The 12,958-nt window shown below is 36.5% G+C and overlaps 1 protein-coding gene across 1 annotated transcript in view; it reads right to left on the reverse strand.

The window, feature by feature from the left end:
• Positions 1-12,958, reverse strand: part of SPON1 (spondin 1) — a 192,171-nt gene that overhangs the window by 45,712 nt on the left and 133,501 nt on the right. The gene's annotated exons all lie outside the window — the stretch shown is intronic.

A 12,958-nucleotide genomic window follows, 5' to 3' on the forward strand; every position in this document is an offset into this window, starting at 1 on the left:
AAAGTTAACAGAACAAATAAACCACTTACGGTTCAGAAAGTTTTTTTCCAAGCATGTTCACTGACTTCCAGCACTATGATGATACAACAATATGACTTGCAAGAAATAAGGCTGACAATTGTACAGCCACTAGTCTTATTTAAAACTGAAGGAATTACACCTGCTAATTCACAAGTAAAGGTGGGGACACCAAACTTTCTCTACAATACTGAAGGACTTGATTATTCACCTTCTGATTATGTAAGGAATTACATACAAACACAGTGCCAGCTACAATCTGGACTGTCAATTTGAATTTGTGGTTAAATTATTAATTAATCCAGCAAGCATGATCAAACTGTCTGTGAAATACATCTTTCACAAAACCAAAACCCACGGAAAACCAACCCCAAAAGCATGCTATAATCCAGGCTCTTAGAAGGCACGCACTTGGCTTTGAAGAACAAATGTGTGTCTTTCCGACATGCACCTGACTATAATGGGCTTAAAAATTAAGACAGCTGTCTAAGGAAGATAGATGATAATTTTTAACAATTTCTTTCTATCAATACCATCTACAAAGCTGGAAAGTTTTTATATCTCATCCTGCTCTGGAATCATTGCATTATAAGCTATACTTGAAAAAAAGTCTCTCTCCTCAAAAAAAAATTATCTCAGACTACTAATTCGGTCTCATCCATCTCTACCCCAATCAGAAAGAAAATGGCCTTTTGCCACTTCATCCACTCTTGACTACTGTAATATCAAAACTAAGTTTTCCCTGCACCAACAGACTCTGTACAATGCTACTTGCTGTGCCAAAACCCAAACAGAAGTAATAACATTTCATGGGAACTATGTAAATGAAATGAAAAAGAAAATACATTGTGCCTTAGAAAGAAATCACACAGTCAAGAAAAAGGGAAATGCAATTTCCACTAAGACATATTCTGATGGTCAGGAAAACCTACAAAATATTTTCAAAGCCTGGGAACTAAGATCCAGTGCTCTCTGATTAGGAACACTTCCTGCTGTCTCACATGGTCTATCTCCTCCCTGTCACTTAGCTGTACAATTAATTAAATATAATAAAAGTTTGAACTTTAGAATTAACTTAATTTTGGGGCATTATGTCTTCCTGTAAACCTTCCTCCTGTCAGACAAACATTTGTGAAAACTCTGGGAACAAACCCAGTACTACAGAGCCAAGGCTTAACGCTCTTAGACACCCAGCTTCAATTTCTCCAAAATGGTCTGCTCATTTTAGAGATGAAAACAAACCTCTCTCTCACAGAAAAATGTGAAAAGATCCAGATTGCTCACAGGCTTATACCTTATCAATGATTCATTTTCTGAGTCAGAGTTGCTCTAAACATCAGGTAAGAGCATTTGCAAGTGTAGATATTATACACAAATAATGTTAGTTTATTCTCAGATAACTGAATTACACGAAAGTTATGATAGTACCTTTGAAGAAAGGTATTACTTACTATAAGCATGGCCAGGTGAATCTGAATTTAACACTTTATAAGATATGATCAGACTACTAAAGGAATTATGATTTTTTTTTTCTTTCCACCTGCTTTACATATAGTTCCTTGCACCCTTCCCAGATACAGAGACTTCTAAACTGCTCTGAATACCTCTCTCTTGCTGATCAGAAATATAGTCCTGATTGTATCAGCCTTACTCAAAGACTGTTCTCTTAATCACTACTTCCTATGGCTCCACGAGAGCTTACAAAAAGCCTTAAACATTCACAGTTTCTTTTTTCTGCTTTCAGGTCCACATTTCTACTGATTCGTTCAGCACATTTCTTCTATGATAAATCATCCAGAATTATTGGTCCCATGTGGCTGCATGCCTTTCATTTTTGTGAACTAAAATCCAACCATCTTATTGACTGCAGCTGCTTTTAAATACACTTTGGTGTCAGCAGTGATTTACTTTTTAATTATATTATTTTATTTTAGATTAGTGGTCCTATTGTTTTCTTAACAGCTGCTTTAAAGGCAGTGCTCAAATAAATGAAGCCTCAGTGTTTGAGCAAGGAAAACAAGTTAATACACAATTCCCTAACAAAGGAATTTCCTACAATAACATTCTTGATGAAAATATCACCACACTTCCCAAATCTTTAACATTTTAGCATGATGATTAGGGGAGTCATTTACTTGAAGTATGTTTTAGCTGAGCATTCTTGTGAGATTCCTGATAAAAAGACCAGCAGGGACAGTACAAAGATTATTTCTGTGTCTCTTCCAACAGCCTCAGAGACTGTTTTACTGGTTTTCTATTTCTGCTGTAGAGACAAGTTCTGAATTCAATGCTCACTAAAATTAAAGACTGGGGATTTGATCTTAGTAGAAAGTCCTTTTTTGTCCTCTGATATGTGTATGTAATTTCTGTTGTCTGCAGGAGCACGTTTATGCTGTATCTAGGGCAAAAGTGAGCATATAGGAAAGTTGGTATTTCTCCAGGGAGAGATTATCATCAGTAAAAACAAAAACATCACAGTCAGTTGCAAAAATGTACTCTCTGCAATTGAAATGTTAAGCAAGAAAACATTCATGAATGTGGAAGGTACAAGTTTATCCATGTTCTGATGAGTTGTTTTTAACCAACATTTCTTGAAAAAATGTCCTGGGAATGCAGGATAGATGTTGTTTCTCTGACACATGTATGAAGCATCAGATATTAGAAATATTTTTGTTATCTTATAAAATATTTGATACACTGAAATGTTATGACCACAAATGATGAACATGTCCACTGGTTTCAGATGAGGTACTTGCTCTCAATTTCTGTACTAACTGGCCAATATTAATCTGGCTGAATGAAGCACAGGGAATTGTACATTTTTGTAACAACATTTTTCTATAGGATGTGCAGAATTGAAAAGTAGCCAAAATAATAACTGTGGCCCAAACACTGCAGTGCAAGGCTAACTTCACAGTGAGGTGTGATTTTTTTCTATTTTTTCTGATTACCTTTATTATTCTGAAGGTCTTTTTCTGTTCCTTGCAGCAATAATTTTCAAAAGAACAGAGATGAGAGGAGAAAGGGAAGGAGCAGATGTTTCAGGCTAATTAGCAAATAACAACAAAGTAGTTGCTGTGGGGGTCTTAACATTACTTTGAATCTGGGCCTTGTTTATTCAGTACTAAAAATGTGTCTGGTTGCTGGAAAATATGTAACAACTGGTCAAGATAATTTTTCAAGAAACAATTTGCAACCCTTGTCCTCCTATGCCACTGAACACTGAAGAACCAGGTCGAGGGAGAGATCAAAGTGGTGAGGCCTGCAGGACTACCCCAAGAGATCATTAACGACCAGCATCTCCATCTACCCATCAACCAGACACAACCCTGGTTGGAACCGAGTTGGAACCGAGTCATCTCCTGACTCTTCTGGAGATGTTCAAACTGCAGGTGTCCTCCTGCTCTCCTTGTTGCCATGTTCAGAACAGTAATCATCTGGTTTTAAATGTTTTCTCTCTGTTTTCAAACAGCACATGGCCATGGACTGAAAGTAGAAAAAAGCCACAGATAAATGCTAAACATGTAGTCAATTCAATTTTGGGTCTAAACTTTTCCTTTGGAGATGAATACTTAACTGCTGAGACTGAAAGCTTTGCACGCATTTCAGAGGATAGAATGTAACTTGTTATTAAAAACAAAAGGTTAATACTGTGATCTCTAGCTAGTATTAGGGCAGGGAGCTCTTGCAGTATTCATTAGCTCTACTTCTTTTCGTTTGTTTGTTTGTTTTCTTTCCATTTGTTTGCTTACCTAGGCAAAGAAAGGAAGATGTATTTCAGAGCTCCATCATTCTGCAGCGACAGAAGGCTTCACGAATGCACAGTGCCAGCATTTCAGAATCTATACTCTCTACATACCAGTTAATTCCATTATCTTTACTACAACATCAGCTCTGATGTGTCACAGAAATCTCTAGGGCCTAGAAATGACTTATGAATTAATTACCTGAAGCATAATCATTAAAAAAAAAAAAAAAAACGAACACAATTTCACTTTCTATTTCATCAGCATTCTGGAACAAACACACAAACAAAACCAACCAACCCACCCACAACCTTCAGCAAGTTTTCATGTCTACAAGCAAAAATGCTTATGCCAGAACAACAGATCAAAGGTGAAAAAAGAGCTTTGTGGGGATTTCAGTGAGTACAGAATTGTAGTCACATGGATTCATCTTGTGCACTGTAATACCTGGGTCATTTGAAGTGAGACAAATTCACCAACAAAACCTCATGGATTTTTTGTTAGCAATGACACAAAGTCGAAGATGCAAGCCATCTCTGTTTGGAAAGCACCTGGAGTATTTTGGGCTTTAAGCCTAATAAAATAAAATGGGTGTGTTCAGGTTGTTTGCAGCTTTTGAGATACCACATGTTATTCATATATTTCAAGTGCAAAGAACCACCTAGATAGATTAATTTATTGTGATTTTATTTGCAATTATCATGGTTAAAAGAACTATGACAAATTCTTCAAGATTGTATCCTATTTTTCCTTTTATTGTGATACAGATCTTTCTGGATGTTTTGAGCAGCTTCTAAAACTATTTCACCTTGATTCATTTGGACAGAAAAAGAAGAAAAAGGAAACAATATTCAGAGAAGTATTAAGGTTATTGTTGATATCTGCCTCAGAATATTTCAAAGGGAGGGAAATAGATCCATTTATCTCAAATTGAAACCTGTGAAATATATTGCTAAGGGTTTCCATGAGTCAAAAGGACCATTCTAGAAAGAGATTGGAAAAAAGACTTCAGCCTTACAACTTTATGTTTGTTTGTATTTTAGCATAAGACCCCTTGAATAAATCTGCATTCACTTGAGAAGCAAGAGGCCTATCTTACTTGTAGAACCCCTGATATTTAGTGTGTTTTCCCAAAAACTTGGGCTTTTATTCCAGGCCATGGAATTGAAATGCTTTACAATTAATTTGGCCTTGGAAAATCTAGTTCTTAAAATCACCACAAACTTCTTATTAAAGTGTGATTGAAGAAAGTCCAGGACCTTTATTATGTTGCAATGCTGGAAGACTGGATTTTCCATTTTAGTAGGAGGTAGCTTTCCTTCAAATAACTTAAGTGAAAATAATCAATTGCTTATTCATCCCCAAAGCATAACTTCTTCTGGAACACATTAGAACTAAAGGACATATTGTTAAACAAGATGCCTGAAATAATTCCCCTAATACATTCATTGTACTGACTTCCATCTAGATAAGCATGCGGCTGATGTCTGGGTGTCTGTAGAACAAACTCTTCTCAACACTGTCAACTGATCAAATAGCACAAAACTGGTTAACAGTTTTTCCAGCCTTCTTATCCATGCATTTCTTCTTTAACATCTGCCTGAGGGGTGATCCATGTTTTACCTCATCACAGTAAAGGACTTAGTCTCATCAATATATGTAGGATTTGAGAGAATCAAAATTCAGTAAGAGCTTATATTTCAGAATGTTTGACATTTCTAGACTGTTTTGTGAGGGTCCCAGCACAATAAAGAATGTAATATTTTTGTCTGGTAAGAAGTACTCATTTATTCATTATAAACACATATCTGTATGCAAAGATCTTGTCATAAAGTTCCCATTGCTTGATTAATGGAGAACTCTTGAATTATACCTAATCTTGTGCAGACTAATGTTGAATACAGTACTTCTAATACATTCCCTTAAAAAGAAAATCATCATGCCAATGGCTTGAGAAATTATTTTAGAATAACCAGATGTCTATCTATTGACAGAGTGCTAGCCATCAATAGTATTTCAAAGTTAGCATTACTATTATAATTCTGCTACTTTATGTATAAAATATAAAATCAGCTTTTCAATACTACATTTCAGCTTGTCATTGAAGTGCTGTAATTTCTTACATGCATTCAGCCAATATACTGTGTAGCTTAAATACATAATTTTTATCACACAGCAATTATAGTATATGTGAATGCTTTTATAATTTAGTTTGTATAAATAGGATTCTGAAACCCTCTGATTACACATAAATGGTGGTATTTTATACAACAATGAATGGAAAATCTTTGGTTTCAAGAACATAGTAAGTTTTTGTTAAACTTCAATAAGTGATCACCATGGGAACATGGAAAACGAAGATTTGGACACAGTATGCATAAAAACGTAAAGACCTAGTCAACTATGAGTAGGTGTGATTTTTAAAGAAATATGAAGATATTAATTCAATTAACATATTATTTCAGTGAATATGAAAATTATTTGCAACTATAAGCTATGAAGATGCATCTTGTGTATGTACACTTAAAATTTGCAAGTTCTAATCTAGTTTCTAACATATCTTAAATCCATAGATAATCTGTGCGTGAAACAGAAGTATAAAGATCTATTCAAACTAGGCATAGGACTGATAACTGATGCTTAAAAATACGACTCTTATCTCTCTGGGTAACATTTTTCTGGGAGCACAACCAAAGACTGGGGAAAGCCTGCTTCAATAGGAACATGCCACCAGTGATTCAAGTCACTGATTGTCTTGGCCCAACTTTGGTTGTGCTGTCATGATGTCCAGGCTCAGATACCTTCCCAGTGCTCCCAGCGAAGGCCGGTATTACTGACTGAGTTGTGAGAACATTACAAGAAAAAGAAAAAATACAAAGAAGAGACATTCATATGCAATTACACTAATTGAATAAATGAGAAGCAAAGATTAAAATCAGTATTCCAGTGCTCTAAGGCAGAGTAAGAAAATTTACAGGGTGCAGATTTCTCTCTATTGTTGATCAAAGACAACTGAAACATGGATTTCCAGGAGAAGCAGAGTTGACCTGGGAGGCTTGTATAAGCCTGAGACCTGTAGTGATTACCAAAACAATAATTGTTAGCCGAAATTAACCCTACTAAATTACTGTCTTCATCTGTGGAGCCTTGTTTCAAGCAGTCATATCAGCAAACCTTTCATGTTTGAATATGTGCTGTGATGCAGAATAAAATATGACTTCCTGTTATTTGTCTTAGATGCTTTCAATAGCATTAAAAGTGCTATGTCTGCTACCTTGTCACAGCTAATTAATTTCACAAAACATGATGAAAGCACACCAGTGTTCATTCACTAACAAGATGGTATTTGGTGGGTCTATAGTGACCTGTTGTATGCCTGTTACAAGAACAAGCAAGTCTTTTGTTAATGAACACATTCACATCATAAACACTAAATTCACTGCTTTATCCTATAATGCTGCAATAATTATCCGTAATTAATTTCACACATGGTACGGGAGAAATAGTAATGCAACTTCATCTTCTTGTTTCAGTATTACTACTTCTTATCTCTTGGTTCACATGCAGTTTTAACTATCTTGCTATTCCCCTTTTCTCCCCATATATTTTCAACATTCTGTTGTCTTTTACCTTGATTGCTGCCTTGGGCATGGATTATCTCTGTCTTACGTGCCTATAAAAATATAACACATCTATGCCCAGAGGCACTGGTCAGGTCTTTAAACCACTGATGCAGCAGCAAAAATCAATAATACTTGGCACAGTAGAAATGAATGAAGGTTGTTTTATGTGAAACCATTTAGGAATTAATAGCTGTAGGTATGGCAACAGAGTTCCTTTCCAATTCCCTTCCCTTTTCTTTGTTGATGGTCCAAAAGGATTTACACTGAGGGGCAGGTGATGGTTTCTCACTGTAGGATAAATTAGTTTGTGCAGATGTCTTTGTTGCCATAGCTAGGCTAGTTTAAAGCTAGTTTGGGTCTTTCTGCACTACGCTACAATCATTGAACCATGGGGTAGACGCACAAAGCTAAGTTCACAGTACTCATCTTTGGGGGGGATCTTAGTCCCTGTCTATCTGGTTAAACTCCTGTTGGTTTGGAGCCACCTTAGCTTATTGCATGCTGACCACAGTGTGCCCAAAGTCACTACACTTTCAGAAGAAGCATCTCTATGTTGCCTTATTCCTGCACATTCCTTACAGCTACTGGTCAGCAGTTTGGTTCATGGTTAGAAGGACTTTCAGTCTGTCTAATGCATCAAAGCAGCTATTGCACTGTTAAATACCAGAAACTGTGACTGTCAGGAAGGATGAGTCATTTGCACAATAAATACAAGATTTTGTTGCCACATTTAAAGCCACAACCGTGTGTTGCTGTCAGGAAGTAACAAGTTCTTATCCCAGGATGACAGACATGGAGAGAAACAGGAGAAGTAAGAAACAGGAAGGAGAAGAGGTGGTATTTTGATTAAGGCAATATGTTAAAGCAAAACGTTAAGGCAATATGTTGTGTGTTACCTTTTTGTTAGAGCAACCTGTTATACCTTCTTCAATGGTATTCATTGCAGAAAAGTCTGTTCTGAAATATGCAAGACACTATGCAAATCAAGGGTTAATATAATTACAGGTGGATGACAATTTTTCAGTGAAACAATATTAATTTGCTGAGGTAGAAAGAGACTGTAGTAATACATATTTATTTTAATTAATTCCTTCAAAGTCTGGGCAGTTTTCTGCTGGAAATATGCTTGGTTTCCCATCTAGCAAGCTGCTTGGGAGCCTGGGATCTCATTTAATTTGCTCATGACTGGTACTTAGAAGTCTCACAAATCCAGGAGCACACTGCATATGTTTCTAAAGGGGACTCGGCTTTTTGCTTAAGCCATGACTTTTAGGGTTTTTTTGGCTCCCCGCCATGGAGTTGAGATGAGGCTGATTCTCCAAGCTGCCTGCTCTGTGTGCTGCCTGTTGGTCGCGGCAGCTGTCCAGACAAGTGAGATGGGGAATCATAGGCTTGTTGCAACACTGGGAGCCTTGCCTGAATTTAAGGCTCTTCCATTACCCTGGCCAATTTTCTGAGAGTTGAAGACAGCCAGGATTGTCTCACTTTTGGAAAATAAACATGCAAACAAAAACCCCAGCACAAAATAGTTGAACAGAAAAAATATTCCAGTTCACTGGGAAAAGCAAATATTGTGCTACGGAACAGCTACAAACAGCTTATGTAGCTGTCTCAGGCTGCACTTTTACTTCAGGCCGTTCTTTGAGTTCAGTCACTATTCTGATCGCACACAGATGTCAGAGTAAGTTGGACTTTTTGACTGGATGAACTGAAATACTTGAGATGCTGGAAGAACATCTTAAAATGCTTCATACTTTTAATAAAATCATGTGTGAGTAGTTAGTAATGCCCCTCTTAAAAAACACTACCATGCCTCTATATTTCCATAGCCTATTACTGTTGATTAGTAGATTAAAATGCAGAAAGAGCTTTTATCAAGAAAAAAAAAAGTAGTTCTGTTCCATCCTTAAGCAAATTAGCATCCTAAACTGGATTTCTAAGTACATTTTAAAGAGTAAAAGCTGCTGTTAAGCCACTAGATATTTTAGCTTAAAGTGGACAAAAAAGTAGGCAATAATTTAAACAGGATGCAAAAGAGATATGGGAGGCAGGATCATTATCTACATTATGCATGACTGAAAATTAAGCTCCAATTCAGTCTCCTTGCACATCTAAACCCCATCCCATAGAGAGACACTGTTAAAAAGAGGTGCAAGAAGAACATGTGAGAGTGGTCTTGGTTTGGATCCTCTGTGGGTTTTCTGAGAAGCATGTGGGTCTATCTTTCATGAAGAGTGCACCCTCCCAACAAACCCCCAAACAAAACTTCATGTGTGTATATATAAGTGAGACCAACCTATCAGAGCCAAACAAATCTCTGACTGAGATTTCTGAGCATCCCCTACTTGTCAAAAGAAGTTCAACTGTTCTCGTCTTCTGCTACTGTAAGATAATACTTTCAGAACTTAAACGCACATATTTAATTTTCCTAATATAAGTTTGCAGTAATGGGGAGTTTATGTACATCTAAATAAAATTATTTGTACAGTCAGCTTATATGTACACATATAGAAGTCTGTCTGAAAATGTGGCCCTTGGAGTATGTACTAGTTAAATAAGAGGGTGCATGTGCTGTACTTGCTAACATAGATTTCCTGTGAGTAAAAATCTTACTGAAAACAATATTTGACAATTTTCCTTTTGGAAAATATTGTAATGTATCCCTCTGCTCTGAAAGAATAAGGCATTTTTACCATTGGCCCACACACTATGGTTTGTAATGTTCAGGTGCAAAACTATCTCAAGAGTAAAAATTCGGTTCAATGCTGGATAGAAAATGAGTTACATTCATCGATTCTAAAAAATGTGTGCATGCTTACAGATATGTTTTTCTGACAGTCTTTAAATATTTAATTCCCTCATTTGACTCAAAATCATTCTGCTCTCTGAAGAAAGAGAAAAATCTTAGCTTGTGACTCTTTCAGGCTGAGGAAAAAAAATGACCTCTCCAACTCGATACTCCCTTAGCTGGACCTTTTGTAAATCCACTGAATATTCCATTTTTCACAGCTGGTCATTCACTATGTAACATCACACAGCCTCCTCTTTGTTCTGTGCTGTGACTTATTACATTCATGAAAATGAACATTGATTATTGCTGTGCACTTTGCTTTTGAACATGCTCTCACTGCTAAGCTTACTGTACCTATTATCCACGTGTACATTAATTTATGACTGTAAATGGGTAAATGTGAGTGCTGTTAATACGTGGAGATATTCACAAATGAGATACGTGCGCTTGAACCAAACTGTCAATTAAAACATCTTGGATGCTTTTCCCTTGGCAAAGAGTTCTACTCAGTAACATGTTTATAAACAGATTTATGTAGCTTTATTCTATTTTTCCCAGATGATGCAGTATACATTAAAATACATTAGTGATGAGCCATACATATAAACAAAACTCACAATTAAAGAAGAAGTAGAAAAACAAACATAATAAAAAAATGTAGTAGAAAAAATAAACCATCAGCCATTTGCCGACTTAGGATAAATCAGATACTTGGCAGCTTCTGTGGCTTTGCACAAGTCACCTGATGGTACCTCAGTGGCGTTTTAGGTCACCAGCCTGAGCCCTGGCAGGTCTGAGATTGCAAGAGAGCAAATATCCCCTAAAGTCCCCTTTCCTACTTCAATTCTCATTTTTGTGTTGAATGCACTTTGCCTGGGCATTCAAAACAAGCCCTAAAACAAAATACTGAAAGAGTAGGAAGGTTTTAAAGTTGATTTCAATTTTATTTGACCTAAAATAGGTTTCAATTGGGTTTTTTTAGATTATTTTGGTAATTTTTTTCATTTCTGGATGTTTTCTTCAGAATTGTCGGTGACCCTAAAATTCAGTTATTGGTAGGTTTGAGTGCATTAGCCACTTAGCCATAATGGTGGTTGTTATGGTGTTTATTATATCGTTACATTCTGTTATTTAAGATTGTTATATTACAGTTCCTTAATGTTTGTTGCAGCATTTACAAAGCACCACAATGAACTAAGGTTCCTTTTCAACAATAGAAGTACTGAAGGACAATGCTGTGCATTAATATGTAGCTATATTGGAGCAAGATACTGCTAAGAGACAACATTTTGTGAAAAGCTTATAAATCAAAGTGATGGCAAAAATTTTGGTAACCTTTGCAGAAAAACTGACTGTTATAAGAGGTTTTTCCTTTATTCTCTTTGCTGGTGGTACCGTATTATTTGTTAAAATCTAGTGATTGCTGTATTTTCATAAGCCTCCATGTGGCTCTTTCCATTCCAAGGACACCAGGGCTTTTAATGAAACTTCAAGAAGTGAATAGGTTCAACAGTTTTTGCTTGCAGTAGTTGCTTATCTCTCAGGTCTTTGTCAGTAACAAACACTTTGATTAATTCACCTTAGAAACACTGACTTGATGGGGTAATTGGGCTTTCAGGATTTTTATGGCCTCTCTCTTTGTTTTTTTATACTGACCTATAAAGTATATTCGAGCTACAACAAGATGAGCACAATATTTTCAAGAAACAGATGGGTCAAGGCTCACTTCTTATAATGACACACCAGGAGAGCACAAAGCTTCTATGTGCTGTTGTATGCAGCATCTCTATTTGTAGGTGGAGGAACTTTTTAATGAAATATATCTGTAATGTACATTCAAAGAAAAATAACTATCTTCCCTACTGCACACTTTTGAAAGTGACCTCCCTGGTTCTTTGAGCCAGAGAAGGACACAAGTCAGTTTGAAATAGTTCTCTTATAAATGTAAACTCTGCTCCTGTACGACCACTGTCTCTGTCTGGGAACTAAGGAGTATTTTCCTCTATAAATTGCAACCATGTTTGTGTTAAATGTCGCTCTTTTTGGAATGAGCCATGAAACAGAATATTCTCTTTTTGATACTCTGGAGAGTGTGAGATGAAAGTGGAAGAATAAAAACAAACAAAAAAAAATCCCTCCAAAAGTCTTCTATGAGGAAATCAAAGTCTCTCACCTGATATGCTTTCAGTCTGATAACTGCTTTCATCTCTGGAAATACTCATATTTTGCACAGCTTTTGAGTTCTGAGGTACTAGCAACCTCAGACATTATGAAAAATAAGGCACTTAAGAACAAAACTATAACATCTTAGTCAAGGAAGATGTAGTTGAGTTAATTCTGAAACTGAGCTATAGAATTCAGTTCCATGCCAGAACACTACCTTGCTCAAACTTTAACAGTATTTATAAAGGTATTTAGATGTTTTACTCCCATCATAACTAGTTTCTAAAAAGTAAGGATAATCCTTATCTATCTTGTAGAAATCTTTTGTATGCAAGTACCATAAGGAATGTTTGGAAAATATAATCCTGAGAGGCAAATGAGTGAATTCCTGCCCTCACACAGTTGGCAGGTCTGGGTGGCTCACCACATGGGTTTGCTGTCATTCAGAGAGACCCCACAGGCTGAAGAAATGGGCCAACAGGGACGTTATGAAGTTCAACAAAAGGAAATTCGAAGTCCTGCACCTGGGAAGAAACAAGCCCATGCTCCAGTACAGAGTGTGGGCTGACTCTCCAGACAGTTGTTTTGCAGAAAAGGCCCTGGAGGTTCACCAAGTT

This window comes from Streptopelia decaocto (genome assembly GCF_964273445.1).
Source record: "Streptopelia decaocto genome assembly, chromosome: 7".
NCBI lineage: Eukaryota > Metazoa > Chordata > Aves > Columbiformes > Columbidae > Streptopelia > Streptopelia decaocto.